Source organism: Onychostoma macrolepis, chromosome 19 (assembly GCF_012432095.1).
Source record: "Onychostoma macrolepis isolate SWU-2019 chromosome 19, ASM1243209v1, whole genome shotgun sequence".
Lineage (NCBI taxonomy): Eukaryota > Metazoa > Chordata > Actinopteri > Cypriniformes > Cyprinidae > Onychostoma > Onychostoma macrolepis.
This window is the reverse complement of record NC_081173.1, coordinates 1,032,524-1,058,832: the sequence shown is the minus strand read 5'-3', so window position 1 is coordinate 1,058,832 and position 26,309 is coordinate 1,032,524. Positions and strand designations below refer to the sequence as shown.

Here is a 26,309-nt window from a genome sequence, read left to right as displayed (position 1 = left end):
ATGTTTTCACGGCTGCTTGGGCTGAATACATGGCTACAAAGAACCTGCAGTATAAAAGGAGTCAAAATCATCGACAACTTCAATCTTTTCTGGGACCATAGACATGCTGTTTAAATTGGATGGCCTCCACCCAAACAAACTTGGTGCAAGAGTGCTAAAGGACAATATCTATTTCTCCCTCCATCATCCTTCAGTGGTGTGTGCCAATCCACTCAGCCTGGATGGCACACACACACCTAGACAGAATATGAGTGACCACAGGACTCCATAGCAGCTTCAGAGTCATCATATGGTTGACACATCCCACAAGGACACTGATAACACCACGCAGCCAAAACAAGCTCTCCTCACGGAGACTATCCCAGCTGAGCCCTGCCCACAGAGCTCATCACAAAGAGATTGTGACGTACTACATCAGCTCCAAGACTCTGCACCCAAGGACGACTTTCTGGAAAACAGCCAGGGAAGCCAGGACAACATATCACAGCCACCGGAAACACCAGAGCCAGAGCCCCGCTCACCAGACACATTATCCCTCTCTCCAGCATTTCCACTTATAAGCTTCTCACAGAAAACGGAGGAACTGGTGTATGCTGGGACCAAACTCTCCCACTCTTTCACTGCAAGCCCCCAGATATCAACTAAAAAACGGCGGGCCCCCCAACCACCAAAGACTGCAGGCCCAGCTCTCCCTCCTCCTCCTGTGAGAGCTCTTCGACCGCTGCCACAACGCCAGGGCCCAAACCCTTCTCCATCGGCTGTAGGTGAACCAAAAACAACTGAAAACAGCTCTCAGTGATATGTGTCAGCTCCCCGCTATATTAGCAGCAACATTCACAAATGTTTACAGAACAAGCGGGAACCCAGTGTGCCTGTAGCTTTCTCTGTCTCTGTTTTAGCACGTGATAGAAAGTCTAAGGCCTTCTCAAGCCGTACGGCTGACCCAATCTGTGGCCTGTAATGCACCAATCTAAGAATGCTGTAGAGACAAAATGTAATTCCATCAAGTTAGCATTTTTAAACATTCGCTCCCTAAAAAATAAATAATTTCTGATCAATGATTTAATAACCACAAACAACCTGGATTTTATGTTTCTAAATGAAACATGGCTAGAAGACAGCTGCAGTGCAACAGTCCTCAATGAAATAGCCCCTCCTAACTTTAATTTTACAAGTGTCTGCAGGACTGTTAGGAGAGGTGGAGCTGTTCTATTTAAAGATGTTTATCAACGCAAGCAAGTGTCATTTGGTCAGTATTTGTCTTTTGAATATCTAGGTATTGTGCTGAAAGGTGCTCCACGCATTCTGTTTATCATTATTTACAGGCCTCCAAAATACTCTCCAGCCTTTATGGAAGAGTTCACAGAACTGTTATCAATAATTTCCTCAGAGTTTGACTGTTTTACTATTGCAGGGGATTTTAATATTCACATAGATAATCAAAACTGCAAAAGAAATGATAACTGTTTTAAACATTTTTGACCTGATTCAGCATGTGCATGGACCCACACACAATCGTGGACACACTCTAGATTTACTCATCAGTAGAGGTCTAAATACTTAATCTATTGTTATTAAGGATGTAGCACTATCTGATCACTTGTGTATTTTCTTTGATATATTGATCTCTGTTACCTGCTATCTAGATCTGTCTCTGTCAGAGAGAGATGCATTAACGAGAAAACTAGTGCGCTATTTATGAAGGCTATATCTTCAACTTCAAGCATTTCTGCAGACTCTATTGATCTTCTCCTGGATTAATTTAACTCAAAAGTTAAGAATGTTATTGATGATATCGCCCTGAAAAAGTCAGCAAGAAGAATGGCAGACAAAAATCATCTTGGAGAAAATCAACAGCACTTCAGAGTATGAAAAGACAATGCAAAAAAGCTGAGCGGATGTGCCGGAAGACGAAACTTGAAATTCACTATAGCATCTATAAAGACAGCCTTCATGCTTTCAATGTGGAACTAGCCACAGCTAGACAGACCTTCTTCTCAAACCTCATAAACAGTAACATAAACAACACTCACACTCTTTTTGCTACTGTTGAGAGACTAACAAACCCCCCAAGTCAGTTTCCCAGTGAAATGCTCTCCGACAGCAAATGCAATGAGTTTGCTTCCTTCTTTTCTAAGAAGATCAATAATATCAGAAAGGAGATTGGCACATCCTCAAGTTATGCAGAGGTCACACAGATTCGACCGCAATTTCAAAAAGAAGTGACTATGTCTGTTTTTGAAGCAATTTATAGCTAAATTTTGGAAGAAATAGTACAGCACCTTAAATCGTCAACCTGCTATCTTGACACACTTCCCAGATCTTTTTTCAAAAGTGTGCTTAACTGTTTAGAAGCAGATCTCTTAGAAGTGGTGAACGCCTCACTTCTTACTGGGACTTTTCCAAACTCACTGAAAACTGCAGTTGTTAAGCCCCTTCTAAAAAAGCGCAATCTTGATAACACAATGTTGAGTAACTATAGACAAATGTCAAATCTTCCTTTCATAGGTAAGGTTATTGAAAAGTTAGTTTTTAATCAGCTGAACAACTACTTAAACTCAAATGGATACCTGGACAATTTTCAATCTGGTCTCCGAGCGCATCATAGTACAGAGACAGCGCTTATTAAGATAATAAATGATATTCGCTTCAATTCTGATTCTGGCAAAATATCAGTGCTGGTACTACTAGATCTTAGTGCTGCGTTTGACACTGTTGATCATAACATACCTCTAGAGAGACTGGAAAACTGGGTCTAGCTTTCTGGGATGGTACTCAAATGGTTCAGAGCAAGCACAGCAAGGCAAACGCACACCTTATGAGGTGCAAGTTGAAGGAAAAAATATAAATAAATTAGAGAACAACTGCACACTCACTTAAGCACATTTATTAACCAACGTTTCGGCTAGTAGCCTTTTTCAAGGTATAACTTCATAAACATGGAGACCAGTGTAAATAATAAAGATAATTATACACAGCTGAAAATAATCAAATCCAAATCATTCAATAATTAACAATTAGACTCCAACATGAAAAATAATCTATACAGACAAAATATGAATGTAAATACAGATTACTATCCAAAATAAATTTACAAAAAACAACTCGGATCAAAATCAACATTTAAGCCAAGTGGAGTCAACGTTTTCAAATTATGAATCCAGAAAGCCTCCCTTTTAAAAGTAGTATTTGGTCCAAATCACCACCTCTCCTCGGTGAAGATATTTTCTCAATTCCTATATAACGTAATGAAGTAATAGGATGATTAAAATCAATAAAATGTACTGCCAATGGGTAATTCATATTTTTACATCTTATGGTACTACGATGTTCGGTAATGCGCATTTTAGGTTCTCTACTTGTTTTTCCAACATATGATTTACCGCAGGGGCAGATTATAATGTAAATGACCACTTTGGTTTTACAGCTTATAGTTCCTTTAATAGGAATCGATTTACCAGTATGTGGGTGTTTGAACGATGTACAACGATACGTGTAGTTACATTGATTACAAGAGCCACAACGATAGTTACCTTCTGGAATAGGTGTTAATGTACTTTGAGCTACTTTAGGTGGAGGAGACAAATCTGATTTTACTAAATAATCTCTTAAATTTCGTCCATGTTTAAACACCGTAAGAGGGGGATTATGAAGAGATTCAAGTCTCACATCTGATCGCAAAATATGCCAATGTTGATGAATTATCTTTTTTATTTGCTCTGAACGCTTAGTGTATTTAGTAGTAAACATAACAGAGAAATTAGCCTTCTTTTTTTCTTTTTTCAATAATAAGTCTGAACGAGACTTATTATAAATTTTTTGTTCCGCTACTTGAATTTGATTAGTCTTATAGCCTCTACAGTAAAAAGATTTTTTTATATCAGTGAGATTCTTGTTAAAATCTCCTCATCCACCACCAGTGATTGATTCAGTGATTGTCATAATTCAAGACATTTGTGAATTTTTGGTAAGGTATAGAAAGTAGATATAACAGGATTCTTAATTTTCAAGAAATCAAGTTCTCTTTTAGTAATTACACCAGTTTGAAACATAGAATCAAGAACAGAATGAATTTCATGTTTGAACATCTGAGTAGGATCCCCTGATGTATCAATCTGTAAATCATATAGTGCGTACTATATGATTTACAGATTGATACATCAATTGTGATTAAACCTGCAGATAAAAGGGGAGCAATTGTCATTCAGAATAATATTGATTATGTGCGGGAATGTAAAAGACAACTTTCAGATTTAGATTTTTATGAAAAACGTTTCTAACCATCTATTAGAAATATCCCTCACATGATGGACGAAGCATTATTTTAATATATGCATGGAAAGAAGCCGTACGGGGCATGACTTCGCCCTGTACAGACAATCTGATTGGAAGATGCCTTTAGTGGGTGGACAGAATCCAGCCCGTTAAAACTCTGTGACACAAAGCTGCAAAAGCTGCTAAAAAAAGAACTGGGCTGCTGCTGCTGCTGCTGAAAACTGGGCCGCTGAAAGATCTTTGCGGCTGGACAACCTTTGCTGCTGGAAAGCCTACAGCCTTAACATCAGGTTGACCATCCAAGACTTCAACACTATCAACTTGCAGCGTAAGGACTTCAAAGCCTTGCCAGTTGCGCGCGGCCAGGAAGCCACCAATCCAAAAGGAGTGACGTCACGCAACAACGACTCCGCAGCCGCAAAATCAACTCCGAGATTCCCTCAAGCAACCATACAGAGAGCCAGCTCAGCCTTCAAGTCAACTTAACGCAAGTAACCAAACAAAACATCTCTATTTGCTGAGCTGATGTGAATTAATCTTTAAGAGTAAAGTCAAAGCCTCTGTTTGTGACTCCATCAGGTCTGAGAACCTTAAACTTTCTTCAAATCGCAACCCTCTTGCCCGAACGTGTGTATGTGTGTGTGTGTGTGTATGTTTTGTGTTAGTATTGTATCATAGAATAGTAAATAAACTCTCGTTTTGTTTATGATGAATGGTTTGGTGCTGTGTTTTTCAAGTTTGAAACTATTTGCCAAAGATCTTGTTACCTGTTGCTCAAAATTACCCAACGAATTCTGTATTATTATCGGGGCCACAAAATAAACAGAATTGCTAAAATATACTGGTTTAATGCTCGCTGGCTCGAGTCGTTAAGAAAGTATAAATTATACGTTTTGATTAATACCAATTAATCAGATCCAGGGAATCTCTATGATTTGATTCCCTAAAGCTAAAATTCAAATTAAAGGCTTCAATAAAGAGCTAAAATTATTACATTAATGGTGGAGTGAATAAAAGCTGGCATTAGTTTGATTTGAAAATTCATAACACATGCATAACAGCCAATCTGTGTATCTTGTCTATTTTTAACCGGAAGAAATAGTGTAGATACAGAGAGACAGCGTTTGTTTTTTTGCTTGTTTGTTTGTGGTTATGCTTAGTTGTGGCACACGAGGCGTTTTGAATGAAATAGCAACTTTAGTTGTTTAAAAGGAAATGAACTGCGGTAATATTTTTGTCTGTGAGACAAAAGATAGGATAGGATAGGAAAACAAGTGTGTTCCTTGTTTATTCTGTCATAAGGCCTTCATAGCTTTAATTGACAAGTGCGTGTCCCACTTTCGATTGAACTATGTCTCCCTGGTTTTGATGACAATTAATCTAGCTAATTAATGGTCTCTGCCACTTTGATTCACTGAAACAGTGAATGTAAAACGCGGCACTCAGAAGGAGTGGCCAAACGCGTTCTGTGGGAGAATTATTGATCTTGATCAAGAAATGAAAATTGTGTGATTCAAAAAGTCCACGGTGTTTTGTCTGTGAAAACAGATCAGAAGTAACGTTACGAGGTCCGCCATGGCCTCGATAGCATTATTGTATTAATTGCAGTAAATCTGTACATGAATTCACCTCATTCGAAGGAGTGAGAGTGGTCAGCGCTATAAAGATAGAAAAATCTAAAAATAGTGCTTGTGGTTTTTCCAAGTGTGAGAGGCACCCACAGCTTTGGGCTGAGAAGGGTCATAATAATTAATCTGTAGATTAATTTATCTCGCTCTAAATGAGTTGAGATTATTCTGTGCTATACAGAGACAAGAATCGTCATAGTGCTTTTGGTTGTGCAGGACAGAGCTAGTTCATGTGAGTTAGACAAGCCGTAGTTTAAAACTCACCGGCCGAAGTGGGCGTGTTACTGACAGCCTCGGCCGGAAGTCCTCCAAGGCTCTTTTCCGGAAAACTTTCAGTGCGTGGGCCCCGCCCCACCGCCATTTTTTAGCTTTTGTAAACAATAGCATAGCAAAAAAAAGCTAGCTAATGAGTTTGCATTGAAGCATAGGCCAAACTAGTAGCATTGAAGGCTAGCTATTAGCACGTAGCATAGCTTGTGGATGTCAATGCAGTGTGTTTTGCAGTGTTTTGAAGTATTGATGCGATTAATCATCCTGAATCTATTATCGCTCACCTCCCATTTAAAATAACTTTAACAAATACAAACTTAAATAAACCATTACGGTGCACTGTGGCTAATTATCATAGGAAATTAGTTAGCAATCTCACCTGTGGTTTAATAAGCATTTGGGTAAGGTTTAACGGGTATCAGTTTAATAACTGGTTTATTAGGAATTAATTCTGGGTCTTGGCCTCATTACTTTGATAATACAGTGATTAAGTAAATTATGAACTGTCCTTATGATTTTAACCCAACGCCAAGACACTGCCAAGCCGCCACCCAGAGAGTGGAATGCACCCTCGTCCAACAAAGAACGAGACTCCCATGCTGGTACCCGATCTAAACAGAGGTACGAATGCTGGGATGGACTGCGTGGACGTCAACGCTCACCTAGACGGAACTGGGAGAAGTCATGGGACCAATCAAGGCCTCAGGAGAATCAATGGGAGAGATTGTGGAACCAGCCAAGCTCATTTGGAAACTCAAGAGGGAAAAGCTCATGGGAATCTGACGGAAACTTCAAGGGAAAACGACAAACTCACCCTGGAGCAACCAGTCCAAGGAATCGACGAAGGAAGTCACAAAGAATCCAAGCTGACCAAGCTCAAACTGAATCCACATAAGAGAAAAGACATCACCGTGTTTCGATTCACAAGAGCTGATGAAAATGATGATGAAAGAGTTCTTCCAACGAAAGGAGGAGGATCGGAAGTGGGAAAAGAAAGAGAAACCAGATTCAGCCTGACTAGCGGCCGGAAGAGAAGGCAGCGACCAGCTGACCCAACCAGACACAGAAAACAGCACTCCCTCACCTCACTATCAGAGAACCGTAACTACCCTAACTTCAGGTGGACACGAAATCCCACGTGAAAGCCTAGCAACAGAGTTAGACACTAACTCAACACCCAATGCTCCAGATCACAGCAGCGTCCAACAAACACCTGCTGACGAATCCTATCAAGTTCCTGAAAGTGCTATCTTGGTCGTCTGCCACTCCTCCGACGAACACCACATCAGTCCTGAAAACCTAACAATTTCCTCCCAAACTCCAGTCCCTCAACTCCTAGGCGATCTCATTGAGAAAGGTATAGCAAGAAAGTTTTACCTCTCCATCATCATCGAACGATACATCAGGGTCGAAGCCCTTCTGGACATGGGGGCCGAGATTACTCTAATGTCTGCCAAACTCCTCGAGGAAGTCCAAGAAGGAGCAAAGAGGACTAACAGAACCCTCAAACTCCAAAGGTGTGAGCTGAACCTCCAAGCGTATTCCCACACGGGCCTACGACTGAAACATATGGCTCCAATCCACCTGATAGTGGGATCAATGGATCTCATTCATACAATATATGTCTCCCCACTCAAAACATACCCATTCCTCATTGGGAAAGATCTGCTTAATCGTTTCGAACCTCTAATAGACTTCAAGCATGTAAAGATGTGGACACAAATCCGCGAACCTCTGCCTTGCCAGTCATTAGACTCCAACGAGTCGCAGTGCCAAGTCACAGACACCGCCCCCACTTCACGGAATGATGACGCAGTATCAGAACCAAGGCCTGAACCAAGCTCAAGCAGCAAGGACCAGGACCCTCTCCTCTGCTCACTGCAAGAGCCTGAATCAAACACAGGCCCCCTTCGAATCATGACGGCAATAGATGTCCAAGGCACGTCAGTGTCAGATGCGACACTAGCCTTGTGGGCAGAAAACTCAGCCATTAGCCTGAAGCTATTTAGAATATTGAAGCAAAGACACCAAAGTCTACCACATGTTGCTACAACGACCCTTGCCCACCGCAACAATTCAACTTAGGCCCTCATTCATCGCAGTATGCAGAAATAGCGGCCATCCTCATCACACTACAAATGGCTGCATCCCATGACATCAAAGAACTCCTCATCTGTACCGATTCGAACTACACCCGTCTCAGCTTCACCTGCCATTTAGCTGGATGGAAAAAGAATGGATTCAAGACAGCTAACAACAAGCCTGTCAAGCACCAGGAACTCTTCCAAGCAGGCGATGCCATTGTCACCAAACACGACATGATCGTTTACTGGAAAAAGGTTTGAGGTCATGCGGATCCGACACTGCGAACTATGGCACTTCACATTTCCGACCCCTTAACTCATCCAATTGCCACCTCCGACCTGGCCACTTCCTCCGAGCTCCGCACGCTCCACCCTATCAAGCACATGCTGCATCTACGAGACGGCGTTCTCATATATGTCCCTGAGCCCCTTACTGTGCCAAAGCTCGTAGTTAGAACAGTGGTCAGCATGTTGAAGAAGTATGTATCTCCCAATCAAAAGGATTGGGATATCAAACTTCCTTTGGTACTGATGGCCGCTCGGGCCACCCCTCATCAGTCTACCGGAATACCCCCGTTCACAATGATGACAGGGAGAAGTATGACGCACCTGAGAACGGCTTTCGCCTTCGCGCAACAGCAACTCCAAAGAAGCGCGGAACGTCGTAAAGCCTACTACGACCAAAAGGCCTCTCACCATGAGCTTGACGTCGGAGACAAAGTGTGGTACTACAGCTTCGCTCAACCAAGGCAGAACGCTCCTCATCGCCTGTCAAAGAAGTTCCTACCTCACTGGACAGGACCCCACGAGATAACAGACAAGCTCTCACCTGTCGCCTACCGAATCAAAATCAGACAAGGGCGCAGCGACCTGCCAAATCATGGTCTTTCGCAGCTAATTCTGCCTTCTGTCTGTTCTGTTACCAGGAAGATGCTCAGACTCGCCGCCTTGTTACTCTGCATGATCGGGGTTACGCCCCAGCCAGAAGTTGCATTGCCGGGACCAGCATCAGGGATAGTACTCCGTGAACAACCGGGGTTATTAATAACGAACTGCAAAACCTACGCCCAAAAGGTGTATGTTCGACTTGATCCCCGTGATGTTGTCAGAGCTCACTACACCCTCTCAGCCGCTCAAACCACGTGGGCTGGAGCCCGTTGGACTCGAAAAGTCCTCGCTCATGCCCAGGCAGATGTGAACCACATGCTTCACCAATTGCAGAAAATGACTGTAACCCAAGCTGAATTAAGCGGGTACAACCGGCATCCCAAAACGATTTTTGGGCGCCCTGCTGGGGGCTGCTGCGGCTGTAGGAACTCTGTTTAACATTGGCATGAACACCGCTAATGCTGTAAATCTGGCCACCATTAGGCGGCATGTTGGCGAAATCCAGGCTGAAATGCTGGGGATACGACAACAGCTCTTAGTCCAGAGCCACGCCCTACAGACCTTCGGGAAGTCTCTGAACGGCACCATCACAATTCTAAATACCCATAGCACCCTTCTAAACCAAACTATTAAATCCATTAATAAACTATTTTCGGTTGTGCAAAACAATGTAGCTCAGACACAACTTCTAACGACCCTCATGACTGACATGCTACGTGAAGTAAGTTCCTCGATTGATAACTTAGCCATGGGTAGGATTCCACACTACTTGATACCTCTTAGCCTTATCCAAAACATCCTAACTTCAGCCACCGTGGGCCCTTCTAGTCCCATCCAAACCCATCTCGCCTTTTCCCTGGGTAGCGCTATTACCTTGTACGTAGACCCAGAAGCAGGCGACTTGGCCTTTCTCCTCAGTTTGCCCATTATCGACTCTAATAACATTTACCGGCTCAAGGACATTGTGAATGTGGGATTTTGGCAAGGGTACACTTACATCAAAATCCACACTCCTGAAGCCGTTGCGTATCACGATAACAACGAGCAGTTGTATCTGGCCCCAAACCTAAAAATGTGTACGCTCACTAAGGACATTCATTACCTCTGCCCGAGTAAACCCTTCGTCCTCGATAATACCGAGGGCATCTGCGGCCTCAAATCTATTCGACCCGACACTAGCTGCCCTGCCGAAGCAACACCAAGTTCTCAAGTTGAAGTAACACAAGCCGAAATCATCGGAACCCGATGGCTAGTCAACACCCCAGCGCGTACAGCGACCCTCACATACGACCAACACGATACAGCCACGCGCATTATCCTGCCCAACCAAACTCTATGGATCACTGTCCCTAAGGGCTCGATCCTCCATATTGACGAGATAGCCTTGTATCACCTTACCGACGACGAGTATCAGGCCGAAATCTCACCCTTCTTCAAACAGCACTCCTTCGTCCACGATCCAGAATTGGAAGAAAGGATCAAGGAGGAAGGAACGCAACTCATTGATTAAACTCCTTTTGATACAGCTTTAGAAGCTATTGCTCGCCTTCCGCCCGCTGGCGCGCCAATCATTCGGTCTTGGTCTGCCACTGACACAGAGCTTTGCATCCCGCGCGTTTTCTGACGTGATAAAATTTACCAAGAACCCGAACCTGAGAATTCAACCAACCTGATCAAGAGCACGCCAAAACCGCCTCGTCGAACCCCTGACAATTAAACCACAGAGAATGACCCCACTGCAAATAATCCAAAAGAATGCATTCCGACGTCTTCTCAAGTTTCTAACCCGTTCATTCCCAAATTACCCTGCACCAGGATTCAGTCAGTGATGGAGATGTTGTTTGTGTCTTGTGTGTGCCTGTTCTCTCTGCCTCTTGTTCCAGTGCCTGGCGACGTTCGCAAAGGGAACCTCACCATGCAAAAGGGGGATATGTAGGACCTCAACAAACGGACACACAAAATTAGTGCGAAAACAGCACAGTCCTTAAAAGAAGTCCTCTACCAGCCATCTACGATCATGAGACTAGTTAACGATTAATCTCAGACCACGGTTTGACCCGTTTCCTGTCAGTGTTTTCTCATCCACTCAGAGGGATGATAATGACTAACTTAATCAGGAAAAACAAAGCTCCTGTGTTTTAAAGAACTGCAAGAGTCTTTCTTGCAACCCGTGGAGCAACCGCGTGATTTAGTCAAGATATAGGGATCCATACATTTCAAACAGGAAAAGGACCATTAAAGGAACTTAAAGCCCTCAGGCCATCAAAACCACGAGATCTGTAACATGACTGTCGGATGACTCCCGCGTGCTCTGTCTCCAACTTTTCTCTTGCAACAAAAGAAACACTAACTTACACAAATGATCTCTAAAGACAATCATTTATTTCCATTGCCATTGATGCAAGTGTATCAACAAATAACATGTTTGATGTCTTACATATATGCTTGATGTTTTATGTTATGCGTGGTGTGCTATATTTTGATCTTTACCTTATAACTTTCTTTTGAATAGATTCCCGTATGTAGTATCATATTAGAGCGTATTTCAAATGCAGGAAGTTGTAATTAATGTTATGTCGATGTTCAGGTTCATATGAAGGGTGAATACTTTTATAACCATCTATTAGAAATATCCCTCGCATGATAGACGAAGCATTATTTTAATATATGCACGGAAAGAAACCGTGCGGGGCGTGGCTTAGCCCTGTACAGACAATCTGATTGGAAGATGCCTTTAGTGGGTGGACAGAATGCAGAACGTTAAAACTCCATGACACAAAGCTGCAAAAGCTGCTAAAAAAAAAAAATGGGCTGCTGCTGCTGCTGAAAACTGGGCCGCTGAAAGATCTTTGCAGCTGGACAACCTTTGCTGCTGGAAAGTCTACAGCCTTAACATCAGGTTGACCATCCAAGACTTCAACACTATCAACTTCTGACAAAGAAACTTGCAAAGCCTGCAGCGTAAGGACTTCAAAGCTTTGCCAGTTGCGCGCGGCCAGGAAGCCACCAATCCAAAAGGAGTGACGTCACGCAACAACGACTCCGCAGCCGCAAAATCAGCTCCGGGATTCCCTCAAGCAACCATACAGAGAGCCAGCTCAGCCTTCAAGTCAACTTAACGCAAGTAACCAAACAAAACATCTCTATTTGCTGAGCTGATGTGAATTAATCTTTAAGAGTAAAGTCAAAGCCTCTGTTTGTGACTCCATCAGGTCTGAGAACCTTAAACTTTCTTCAAATCGCAACCCTCTTGCCCGAACGTGTGTATGTGTGTGTATGTTTTGTGTTAGTATTGTATCATAGAATAGTAAATAAACTTTCGTTTCGTTTATGATGAATGGTTTAGTACTGTGTTTTTCAAGTTTGAAACTATTTGCCAAAGATCTTGTTACCTGTTGCTCAAAATTACCCAACGAATTCTGTATTATTATCGGGGCCACGAAATAAACAGAATTGCTCAAATATACTGGTTTAATGCTCGCTGGCTCGAGTCATTAAGAAAGTATAAATTATACGTTTTGATTAATACCAATTAATCAGATCCAGCGAATCTCTATGATTCGATTCCCTAAAGCTAAAATTCAAATTAAAAGCTTCAATAAAGAGCTAAAATTATTACATCCCCTTACCATAACAAAGTCTAGGAGGTCTCCTCTCCCAAGGGAGAGATAGAATTGCATACGTAAGTGAAATGTAGAATTGTATACATCAAGAGAGATTCCTAAATGCATAGGAACTGCCTTAAAATCTTGTGTATATATACCAGAGCCGAGAAACAGTCTGGAGGCTTTTCTGCAGAGGGGTCTCGATTTTATTCCTGTTGAATAAAATGATGATACCCAGATTTACCTAGCCTTATCTCCAAATGACTATTCCTGCCAATGCATTGATGTAATTAACTGTTGGATGTGCCAGAACTTTCTTCAGTTAAACAAGGAGAAAACTGTCATTGCATTTGGAAACAAAGATGAAGTTCTCAAGGTGAATGCATACCTTGACTTTAGGGGTCAAAAAACTAATAATCAAGTCAAAAATTTTGGGGTGATTCTGGAGACACACCTTAGGTTTAGTAGTCATGTCAAAGCAGCAAAAACGTTTCAAGAATTAGATGTTTTGTGTCCAGTCAAGACTTGGAGAAACTTGTTCATGCCTTTATCACCAGCAGGGTGGATTATTGTAATGGTCTCCTCACCGGCCTTCTAAAGAAGACCATTAGACAGCTGCAGCTCATCCAGAACGCTGCTTCCAGGATTCTGACTAGAACCAGAAAATCTGAGCATATCACACCAGTACTTAGGTCCTTACACTGGCTTCCAGTTACATTTAGGATTGATTTTAAAGTACTTTTACTCATTTGCAAATCACTCAATGGCCTAGGACCTAAATACATTGCAGATATGCTCACTGAATATAAACAGACCACTCAGATCATTAGGAGTAAGTTAGAAAAACCAAGGGTTCACACAAAACAAGAGCAGTCCGCTTTTAGCTATTATGCCGCCCGCAGTTGGAACCAGCTTCCAGATGAGATCAGATGTGCTAAAACACTAGCCATATTAAAATCCAGACTCAAAACTTAACTGTTTAGCTGTGCATTCGTTAAATGAGCACTGTGCTACGTCCGAACTGATTGCACTATGTATAATCATTTTCTATTCTTAACTATTTTAAATTCTTTTTAAATCAATTAAACAATTTATATCTTGTTTTTATTATTATTATTTTTTTAATTCCTTGTTTTTATTGTTGTGACTTTTTATTAATGACTTTTTCACTTCCTTTTATGTAAAGCACTTTGAATTACCACTGTGTATGAAATGTGCTATATAAATAAACTTGCCTTGCCTTGCCTAATATTATTAATAAGGTTATTAATATTAGCCTAATAATTTTATCAGCTTTTATTATTATCGAATTTGGTCCTCCAATGTCACTGTTTTAAAACATTAAGCCACATTAAGCATTTTATTATGTCCCAAAACCGTGCCTTGAACTAAGCACTGACTTATTTAGTCCAAGTTCAAAATAAAACTCTATGAACTGCTCCATTGTGAACATACGAGCTGTGACCACCGCAAGCTGTAAAGTAAACAGTAAGAATTTGTTCGAACAAATGGTTTTGCGAGAGAACGCAAAACATTTGAAAAATATTTTTTCCTCCACCCCAAATTTTTTCCACTCACCCTGAATTTTTCCCACCACCATGTCCCTTAAAGGGCTCTGTAATTCTGAACTATAGTAGAGGAACTATTGGTTGCTGAACTATAATATGCATTTAATTGTACACCATATATACCCCCTTTCCACCAGAAGGAACCAGGTGCTAGTTCAGAGCCAGTACTATTGCCGGTTCTTAGTTGGTTTGACTGGCTTTAAGAACCAGTTGCTTTTCCACAGGCTAGAGAGCCAATATAGAGCCAGGTCTTACATCACAATACGTTTCATGTTTCGTTTTACTAGCACGGCCGAGGCAGCGCCAAACACAACAGATTTGTTTGAGGTACATCGACGCCACGCAGACAGATCGATCGTCACACAACACACAAAAGCATCGCGAGAGCGATCCAAGAGCATAAAGAGCTGTCTGCTTTCCAGTCACCCCGATGCCTCGCACCAACCGGTCCGTTCATCGCCGATCCATCCCGAACAAGCCTAAACTAACTATCATCAATGGCGGACGTTGCGTTGCTATTGATGTTCATGGCTTTGCGAACCTACATTGACATCCAAACACGGCGAATCCAACGTGTTCGTGTTTAGCTGCTACTTCAAATATGGCGGTCCAAAGTTTCTGTCGTCTTGTTGGTCACGGTAACCCCGCCCCAGCCCCTGACGCAAGCGGTTCTTCCATCTAGCCCAGCAATGTTTTGGTGCTACTTATGAACCCCTTTTCCTGGTTCGGAGCTGGTGCTTTGGGTGTCAAAAGACAAAGAACTGGTTTGAAACTAGGCTCCGAACTAGCACTGGAACTGCCTTGGTGGAAAAGGGGTAATAGATGTGAACAGTCATTCATTTTAAGGCAGCATATCAACTTTAGAAGCCCGTAACAGAATATAACAGAATATGAATAAAATGTAACAGAATGGCCTGTGAGCACACAAATATCAGTGTTGTTTCATTACAATAGTTAGAATGAACAGTACAAGAACAGACAATTAAAACAAAGACCTTCATTCATTACGTCTGAGAGGAAAAGAAGAAAAGGACTTTTGTATCAAAACAAAGAAGAAAGAAGAATGAAATAAACAACTGAAGATTGGTGTGTTCTGAGTTGTGCTAAAACAAACACTCAGAACATTTTTGTAACCTTTTATAACACCTTGAAAACTACTTGAAATTTCAAAAGCAAATCCATGTATGTTATTTTTCAGTAAAGAAATGTTAACAGACACCATTACTTCTCCAGTTGATTAAGACAATTGTTTTGCATTCCAAGTTTTCAGGAATGTTATGTTTAAATATTAAAATCAAATGTGGCAAATTATACATCAACAATGGCTATTAAAAAAAATAAAAAACATGCTACTGAAATAGAGAATAGAGAAATCAGGAAGTGTCATGCTTGGTTGTAGTATTCAGCACATGAAGACAAGGAACTTTGAGGAAACAGTCTTTAATTTAATAAACCAACTCAGAAAACACCACAACCAACAAATGATGACACAGAACAATGAACTTGGGAAACACCAGCATAAATAACATGCAATCAATAGCTGAGGAAACAAACTAGGTCACCAGTTCAGCTCATGACAGGGAGACAGAACAGAACTGAATCAAAACTGAACAAAACCATGGACCTGACAGGAAGGAACTATGATGCTATTTTTTTTTTTTCTCCTAGAATTTTTTTTTTCATGATGGAAAGGCACCAGCATCCCTGCAACCCTATGTTGGACGAGTGGTTTGGAAAATGGATAGACCTTTACCCATGACAAACAAATCTCACCCCAAACACATGACATTATTTGAGAGAGCCACATTGTTCTATCCAAAGAATTCAACAAAGGCTTATAGCTGTCTCTGCATATAAAGTTGTGAAATATAAAGTTTATAAAAAATTAAATAAATTATACAGTTTTTAATGTGCCACACTTCACTGATAAGCTTCCCAGGAATGCCCCACAACCCCATCAGCCATTAGCTTCAGATAATGATTCTAAAATTCTTTTAGAGAGCTCCTTGGCTTAAACTGACTTTATTTTACTCATTCATTTGAAATTAAATTAAATTGGATATTAATTAATTGTATACGGATGCCATCTATTACTGCCTATGTTTCTAAATAAATTTGTGTATTTTAAATTGGTAACACTTTTTGATAGTCTACCTTACTCTACTAACTATAAGTAACTTTTCAACTACATGCCTACTACCAGCAATTAGAATATAGTAGACTGTCCAATTATCATCTGCTAACACTTGGATGGCCCCCCAAAAAGACATTCTACTGACTATAAGTAACTTTGCAAGTATATGTCAACTTATTCTACTAACCCTAATCCCAAAGTATCATGCCAGACATTGCACTGCATTTTATAGCACTGAAATTGCACTCATCAGAGCTACAAATTACTTGTTCTTAGGGGTGGGAGATATGAAAAAAACCCATCACAAATATATATTTTTTGAAATATCACGGTTCACGATTTTATCACGATTCTTTGTCATGTTGGTTTTACTATTTTGCAAGTTGTCTGAGCATTACAGCAAAACTAATGTCCCTATTATAAAGACAAAGCCTTTCAAGGTAACAAAAGAAAAAAAAAGAAAAGAATGGCAGATATTTAGGCCAAAGTGGGTGAAGATAAAAATCTTTGTCATTATTTTATTTCTTATTAAAAAATAAGAACAAAGATACACTTTACAAATACACATAAAATACAAATAAAGTGTTTTATTTTCAGGTACAATAGGTGTATTTAGCATGAATGAACAAATATAAAAATAAAACACTATATAGACTGATTCCTAAAGCAACTGTTTTAAAGTTTTTCAGTCAAGAGAAGTGACTGATTTTTCTCTTTGAGTTTTGTTGTTTTATTAACGTTAAATGAATAGTTCACCCAAAAAATAAAAAAATAAAAATCTGTCATCTGTCTGTCAATTCTGTCAAAATGTTTTATTTTTATACCATCATTTACTCAAAAGTTGTTTTAAACCTGAGTTTATTTCTTCTGCTGAACATAAATTCTATTTTGAAGAACGTGGAAAACGTAGGTCCACAGTGACTTACACATGATATTTTCCCTACTATCAAATTCAATGTGGACCAGCAACTGTTTGGTTACCAACATTCTTCAAAATATATTATTTTGTGTTCAGCACAAGAAAGAAATTAATACAGGTTTGGGACAACATGTGAGTGAGTAAATAATGTAAATAAACATTTTAGGGTGAACTATCCCTTTAATGACAGTCGGCTGCATGTTTAATACTGTCCCTTTAAGACCTGCACACATTTCTCTCTCATCTCTTTACTTTCATTTTAGACATAACCAACTGAGTCTATATGTAAACCTTGTGTGTTTTGACAGTATTAGCGCAAAAGATCAATTTTATCTTTAGATAAATTAATCTATAGATAAATTAGTTCAGTGATCAGGCACTGTTAGACAGGCTTTTTAGCGCACGCGCTTCTGGTGTATGCGCTCAGAAAAAGCGCACGTCAGACCAGCAGAACCGGCAAGGCTTGTATGCAAATAATGTACTTTTGCGATCACGAATAAGGGCAGTGTCCTGTCAGAGTAACTCTACCGCTGTATGTCGTGTTCTGCAGTATATAGAGATGGAGCTGCCAGAACTGTAATTGATAGAATGTGCACTGTAGCATGGTACTACGATATTTCTTCAAAAGCAGATCGTAGAGAGATTTTTATCGTCTACGATCAAAAATCGTCATATAGAACACCCCTACTTGTTCTCATCATCCAATCATGGTTGCATCTCTGTATTAGTGTTACTCTACCTTAGTGTTGCCTTTAATACTATAGACCACAACATTCTCTTGGATAGGCTTTAAAATTATATTGCAATTACTGAGATTGCATTTGCAGCATGGAGTACCGCAAGGCTCAGTAGTCGGACCGTTGCTTTTCACCCTGTACATGCTAACTTTGGGAGATATCATTAACACACATGGAGTTAGTTTTTGAGGCTTGGGGAAACCAATTTACAAAACCCACAGAATGCATAGTTGATATTAAAATTGATGTGACTAGTAACTTCTTGCTACTAAATTCAACAACAACAATGTTCTGTCAAGTCTTTTGTCATCGGTCAAGAACCTGGGTGTGTTATTTGATGGCAATCTGTTACTTGGAGTCCAGTTAATGATTCCGGATTGTTAAATTCTTTAAAGCACATCCTGGAGTTTCTGCCAACAGGTCTGTAAGCTCAAACCTGCTCAGGTGCAGGCTTAATTCACATAAACAGGGTTAGATTTTAGATTTTATCAGTTAAGTAAAGGTGATACTGAAAGTCTATCCCATTCACTGCTATTTTCGTACAAGAGCACCCTTCTAGAGTATAGGAGTATAGAATATAGAGTATAATCTCTATATTTCTTTGCGGCCCGGTGAAACACACCAAATTGAGAAACTAACGGAATGCATAGTCGATATAAAAAACTGGATGACGAGTGCTAAATTCTGAAAAAACAGAGGTGTTAATTATCGGACCTAAAAACCCCACATGTAATAATCTAGAACACTATCTAACACTTGATGGCTGCTCTGTCAATTCTTCTTCATCAGTCAGGAACCTAGGTGTGCTGTTTGATAGCAATCTTTCATTTGAAAGCCATGTTTCTAGCATCTGTAAAACTGCGTTTTTCCATCTCAAAAACATATCTAAATTGTGACCTATGCTCACAACGTCAAATGTAGAAATGTTAATTCATGTGTTTATGACCTCAAGGTTAGGCTATTATAATGCTTTATTGGGTGGTTGTTCTGCACGCTTGCTCAACAAACTACAGTTGGTCCAAAATGCAGCAGCCAGATTCCTTACTAGAACCAGGAAGTATGACCATATTAGCCCGGTTCTGTCAACACTGCACTGGCTCCCTATCAAGCATCGGATAGATTTTAAAATCTTGTTAACTACTTATAAATCCCTGAATGGCTCCTCAGTACTTGAGCGAGCTCTTATCACACTATAGTCCTCCACGTCCACTGCGTTCTCAAAACTCTGGCCGTTTGATAATACCTAGAATATCAAAATCGACTGCAGGCGGCAGATCCTTTTCCTATTTAGCACCCAAACTCTGGAACAATCTACCTAACACTGTTCAGGAGGCAGACACACTCTGTTAGTTTAAATCTAGATTAAAAACCCATCTCTTTAGCCTGGCTTACACATAACACACTAATACGCTTCTATTATTCAAATCCGTTAAAGGATTGTTAGGCTGCATTAATTAGATCAACCGGAACCGGGAACACTCCCCATAACACACGATGTACTCGTTACATTGTAAGTAGAATAGCATCTACGCTAATATTTGTCTGTTTCTTTCCTATTCTGTTTCTCAGTCTGTATCCGGTCAGATGGTGGATCAGCACCAAGAGATGATGTCTACAGCCCTGATCGCCAGCGGAGACCAGGACACCTAGATGAGCCTCGATGAAGACCTCGATTAAAATACAATAAAACTAAAAATATTACAAAATAACTAAAAATATAATAAAATACCTAACTACATAATACTATTATTGTTAGAAATTGCAACAAAATAAAAATAGAAATATAAACTTTTGAACTGCGGGTTTCGTCTGGTCAGAGGAGAACTGGCCCCCCGACTGAGCCTGGTTTCTCCCAAGGTTTTTTTTCTCCATTCTGTCACAGAGGGAGTTTTGGTTCCTTGCCGCTGTCGCCTGTAACACAGTAACCATGTTAGAGATCAGTGTCTGCTTTAGTTGGGCTCTTGACCCTTGACTTCTGTGTTAGTAGTTTTTTTTTTCTCTGGCTGTTGTAACCATGTGTTCTTCAAACATATTTGTTACAATTCAAAAGCCCAGAGAAAATGATCAGTAGTTGGTTGTTATATATTTATAATGACAATAATCTGTAAGTGAACTGAGCTCATTGAGAGTGAACGTAGACTCATTGTGTGTCTAGTCCTTGATTAAGTAAATGTTGTATTGATTATAGTAAAAGCAATTCTAAGAGCAACCAAGCAGTTTGTCCACAAAGAGTTTTCCTCTATGGTAGCAATTAGACTCACACAGACATCAATAATCAGCTTGTGAACCTCAACAATGGTGACCATTAAAAAAATCATGCAGCAATGCATGCTGGGAGCCATGGATGAGTTTTGTACTATGCTAGTACCCAGCATGCATTGAAGCATGAATTTTTGATTTTTTTTTTTAATGGTCACCATTGTTGAGGTTAATAAGCTGATTGATGTCTGTGTGAGTCTAATTGCTACCATAGAGGAAAACTTTTTATGGACAAACTGTTTAGAACGTTCTTTATATTAACTGACTGTCACAGATCCACTGGCTCTTAGAATCACTTTCACTATAATCAATACAATATTCATTTAATCAGAGACTAGACACACAATTAGTCTATGAATTCATCAACTCACTAACAGATAGTCAGGATACATATATAACAACCAACTACCGATCATTTCCTCTGGGCTTGTGAGTTGTAACAAATATGTTCGAGGAACACATGTTTACAACAGCCAGAGAAAAAGGAGCCTGAATAAAACAACTAAAACAGAAGTCAAGGGTCAAGAGCCCAACTAAAGCAGACACTTATCTCTAACATGGTTACTTCAAATGAAACAATAAATCAACATCTAAACCTTAGTTAATTCTCAATAAGATCTTCTGTAGATGTCTGACAGAAATAAAGTCAGTCTGGTTATTAATAAGTGGAGCTGGTGATGCTGTTTGTGGGGTTGTTTAATCAGATTTTGAGAGATTTAATGTATTTTATTTCAGCTGATTTCATCTAAGGCTATGGCTGAAGTCAGTTGAAGTAGTTCTTTTGTTTCTCTTTTCTTCAGTGATTCTGTTTGTTAACAGCAGGTGTTCATCACTAATGCTCAATCAGCACTTACTTAATCACTTAATTACTTAACTGCATGTTTTAAAACTTACATGGTTTAAGCCCAGGGGAATTGGTTTACTCAAACGGTTTGAGTTATCCTAACTTGTTGGGTTTTGCAGTGCAGGAGCTGAGTCTGACACCCCTGTTCTAAAATTATCTAATATCTTAAGGCAAAAAAAAAAATCAAACTTTAAAGACAACTAGGACACTATAAGTGTGTAAGAACTGTGTGAAAAGGGGAAGGGGGAGTTACAAATCTTTTCAGCCTGGCTCACGAATTTGAATTAGGTGACATGATATTAATAATCATAACTGAATAGTTTTTCCTATTCATTGTCCTCATTCATACAGATCATCATCCCAAATGGTTAAATGTTTTAATCTGTCAAGAAACAGTTCAAAAGAGTGCTACATCAGGAGTCTGTCTTCCCTCTTCTAAAACCCAACATTATAATTTACTGCTCAGCATGTCTGGCCTTCCAATGCAAAACTTCATCTGCATCTAACAGTCTACTACACTCAAGACAAAGCAATGTCTCAACCATACAGTGTCAACGGTAAGATTTTCCCTTTTTTATTGATTCCTGACAATATCTCATATTTTACCCAGGGACATTTTTTTTATTTAACTCTAAATATAAACTAACTGATTTCATTAAAAGGCTAAAAGTCTAAGCACAGGCTCCAGCATTCTCTTCGTCTCGCATGGCCAAACCTCAGGTGTGTAAAACTTGGACATATTTGAAAGATTCTGTGCCACATACTTTAAATATTTCATATACTTTTGAAAACCCAGTGTTTAGTTGATCCTGATAAGGGCTCATCATCACAGTTGTAAACACAACGGCTTTCTTCTTCCATGACGGGGTTTGGCATCGTGGCATATTTGTTTTAAAGAACGCGACACACACGTCTCCTGAAAATCCTGTACACTTCAACCAGTCAGAGGATGATTGCAAAACTCCTGAAGAGTTTCCAGCTAAGTGTGTGTCGTGTGCATCAGACATTCAGACAATGGTCCGTGGACCGTACACATGACAATGAATGGATGGATGGTCTATATGGCAAATATGCATTATTGGAGGCCTTAATGTAAATACATATTTCTAATGTTCGCATTAACCATAAAGAATTGAGAAAAGCCAACAAATCTGCATGTTTTCTGCTTAAATCTAATCTCCCAAAACACAAAAAAACTCTTAATGCTGCCACAGCAAAGGAAACTGTGCTGTGGATGTGGCTAACTTTAGTACGAAAGCCCTTCAGGAAAACCAACAATCCTTCTCCAACCACACAAATCACAGTGATGATAGATCCCACCAATAGGCTGTTTGTGCAGCTGCTGTGACTGCCAACTTGCTCAGTATGTGTATGTTTAAACTAAACCCAAATGCAGTGCACATGCAATGCATATCATGGCAGTCTTTACCAGACATATAGAATGCATATACACAGTGACTTTCAGGGGACCAGCGTGATTTTATTTATAGTAACAGCAACTGTAATGTGCACTCTTATTTCAGTGTTGTTGTTAATGTTGTGTTTATTTTAGCAAATAATGTCCGTTGTACATACAGCTCAACAAGATTAAGATGAAGAACTTGGCTAATGTCAGAGCTACAGAAATGCATCTTCATATTTACAAATACAGCTTCATATTACATGTATTAATAATACAATCCCTCCACCCCCACATTTCGTTTTGATGTCCACTGTACAACTCCAATGACCGAGCCATTTGCTGATAAGAAAAAAAACATTGTGCTTAAGCAATGGATATGAACATTATAATCTAATTTTCTTTTTTGCTGTTGTTCTTTTAAAGCATGCACAAATACAGGTGCCTTTAAAAATACATAACAGGATGCCATGAGATGTTATTAATGTATTAATGCATTTAATGTTTTTCTTTATCAGTACTATCACACGATTAACATGTCAAACTCAGTTACTTTTGAACTTCAAAAAAATGGTTATCTGTCAAAAGTTACTCCAGTTATTGTTTTAAAACAAGTAAAAATCTACAATGGATCTCATTCAAACAATGTAAGAGGTGTTTACAATATTTATTTATTTGTTTGTTGGTTGGTTGGTTACTGTGAGGTGGCTAATACCCATGGCTAAGATGCCACAGGCCACAGTTTTACTTTAGTAACAATAGTTAATATATAGTGTTCTGACAGAAAAAAAAGAAGAAAAAAACAAACACTGAAATCTGAAATCACAACAATCACCTCTCTCATTATAAGAATCCAAGCAACAAACATCATAACACATTTCAATATATAGGCTATTTCACTATAATCATAATCATCAAAACGTCGTTCCTAAATAGATCGTGGGCTACAATATACTGTATATAAATATATTGAAATAACAAATCAATCAAACAAACAATTCGATCAAAGGAAACAGCATCATAATGCATGCTTCAATTTCTTTCAGTAGCATGCAGTCATATTTGATGGTGAAATGACATACGCGAATTAAGTAGCCTATAAGTCTGACGTCTAACATTTAAATAGCTCGCATTGAAGAACAACACATACCTTACTTTTTATCATAGGTGTAAGACAAAAGAAAAAAAGCAAGTACTGTACAGTGGAAAACAGGTGAGCGCGAACCGGTTACTACCAAGTCAATTCACTTACATGATATTGTGGGTGAGCGAGAGAGCATATTCCCCTCTTCTGTAAAGGTTAACCCGATCGTTTTTTCCGTCATTAATAAATTGAGAATGGCGTTAAAGGTCAATAAAAAAGAAGGCGCATCTGCAGCGCGGTGAGGCGCGTTATCATGTGCTCAGTCATCCGCGGACCTGTAGACTACAGCGGCAGCTCAGACTGCATTCACGCGGAGCCCCTCCTTCAGCACACTGAAACCACAGTTAACAACATAGCCATCTAAGCCCGAGGTTCCTATAATGTTACAAGCTCTTGAGATAATCTTAACTAAAGTTGTAGCCTACCTTATTTATGAGTCCGTTTACCGTACAACGACATAATTTACTGCTTAACCACCATGCTTCGATGCCTATATTGTTGGAAAAATTACTCTTAATTAGCTTGTCACGATTGTTTCTCAAAAGCATAGCAGTACCTTTGTCGCACATTCGTAGCTACGTTCGTTCTTTTTCAGATGAAAGGTTGCAGAGTTTATTTTATATTTATTTAATATTTTACAGATACAGTATATGCAGATGAGTACAGATTATTAAAAATAATATATATATATATATATATATATATATATATATAAACATATCTGACATCTCAGTGTCTTCTGTTCATAATAAGAAATACAGATTCTCGTACGACTCAAATTCTAATAAAAAAAGTTTCGATTTTTATTTATTTATTAGTAAAACTCTTTTAAAGATGAGGAATACACGGGAAATGAAAGAAAGAAACATCCTCTCATAATAGACTGCTTTCATTTTCAGAATTTCTTAACGTGCAAATATTTGTATAAACATAGGAAGTTCAGCAGCTGAGACATATATTGGCAACAAATGTAAAGTCCCTTTTTCAGGCACAGATTGTTATATTTCTGTTCATCAAATATCTGTGAAAATTGTTCAGTTTATGTCTCACTTGTTGAACTTCTTGTTAATACACATATTTACACGTTGAAAATAATGAGCTATTAAAATATTTTTGAATTATTATATGTATTATTATATGATATAATTATATTATATAATTATTATTATTATGTTACATCAATTATTATTATTATTACAAAATTTTACTGAGTGGCATAAGAATGCATGTTCAATCATGTTAAAAGCTAGAAACAGTATAAGAGCCCCTCAGGCTAACTAATCAGAATAGTGTAGAACAGGGGTGTCTTCTTGTTGCTGGAGATCTACCATCCTGCAAAGCTCCAACCCTGATCAAACACAAGTGAACCAGCTAATTAATCACTTCAGTAGCACTTGATAAATACAGACATCTGTAATATGCTCTGGTCCACTCCCTGCTTACCATGGTGACGAGATACATTAGACTGTCATCACTCAATGGCTGCATAAGTATAAGTGGTGCCCGCAGAATAACATAGGTTTTATAGACAATTGGAAGAGTTTTTGGGGCAGACCTGACCTGTTGAAAAGAGATGGTCTTCATCCCTCCTGGGGTGGTGCCGCACTTCTCTCTAGAAATATGGCACATAGTCTTAGAGTTCGTATTTGACTAACTGGAGCCCAGGACAGGAAGCAGACAGACTGGCTAAACCGACCGTCTGCTAGCCGCCTCACATCACAGAAGTCAGTTAATTCTCAGCACATATAGACTCTTTCACCTAGATATCACACTATAGAGACATGTGTCTGTTCCCCGAACTAACAAATACAAAAACGTCCAAAACAATTTAAGGGTAACAATTTAATTTATGTTCAACAAACAAAAAAACGGATATAATGCAGATAAACGATAAAGCAAAAAATAAAGCATCAATAGTTGTTGACGTTTCCCAACAGCACAGCAGTAATGAATTTATGAACTACTTTACTTCCACGATCGATACTATTAGAGATACAATTGTAACCATGCAGCTGTCAGCTACGGTATCGCATCAGATGCGCTATAGATCCCCTGTGCAGCAATTCCCATCATTCTGTGCTATAGAAGAGGAAGAATTGTATAAACTTGTTCAATCATCTAAACCAACATGTTACATGTATGTTAGACCCTATTCAATCTAAGCCACTACAAGAGGAGCTTCCAGAAGTCATAGATCCTCTTCTGAATATTATTAATTTGTCATTGTCATTAGGATATATCCCAAAAACCTCCAGACTTGTTGTTATTAAGCCTCTCATAAAAAAACAACAAAAAACCCCCCTAAAAAAACAACTTGACCCTAAAGAATTAGTTAATTACAGACCGATCTCGAATCTCCCTTTTGTGTCAAAAATACTAGAAAAGGTAGGATCCTCACAACTATTTTTCTTCTTAGAGAAAAAGTGGTATCTGTGAGGATTTCCAGTGAGGATTAAGTCAGTCAGTCAGTCAGTCATATTTATTTATAAAGCACATTTAAAAACAACAGCTGTTGGCCAAAGTGCTGTACAAAATTGAAACATATACCAAAATAC

At 39.3% G+C, this 26,309-nt stretch overlaps 1 protein-coding gene across 4 annotated transcripts in view; it reads right to left on the bottom strand.

Annotated features, from left to right (window-relative positions):
- The window catches only part of LOC131526454 (CMP-N-acetylneuraminate-beta-galactosamide-alpha-2,3-sialyltransferase 1-like), a 62,095-nt gene extending 38,078 nt beyond the window's left edge, over positions 1-24,017 (bottom strand). For all 4 annotated transcript variants that reach the window (XM_058754794.1, XM_058754793.1, XM_058754797.1 and 1 more), the window contains exon 1: positions 23,863-24,017. The gene's annotated coding sequence lies outside the window, so the exon portion shown is untranslated. The remainder of the gene's footprint in view (positions 1-23,862) is intronic.
- Positions 24,018-26,309: the final 2,292 nt, after the last annotated feature.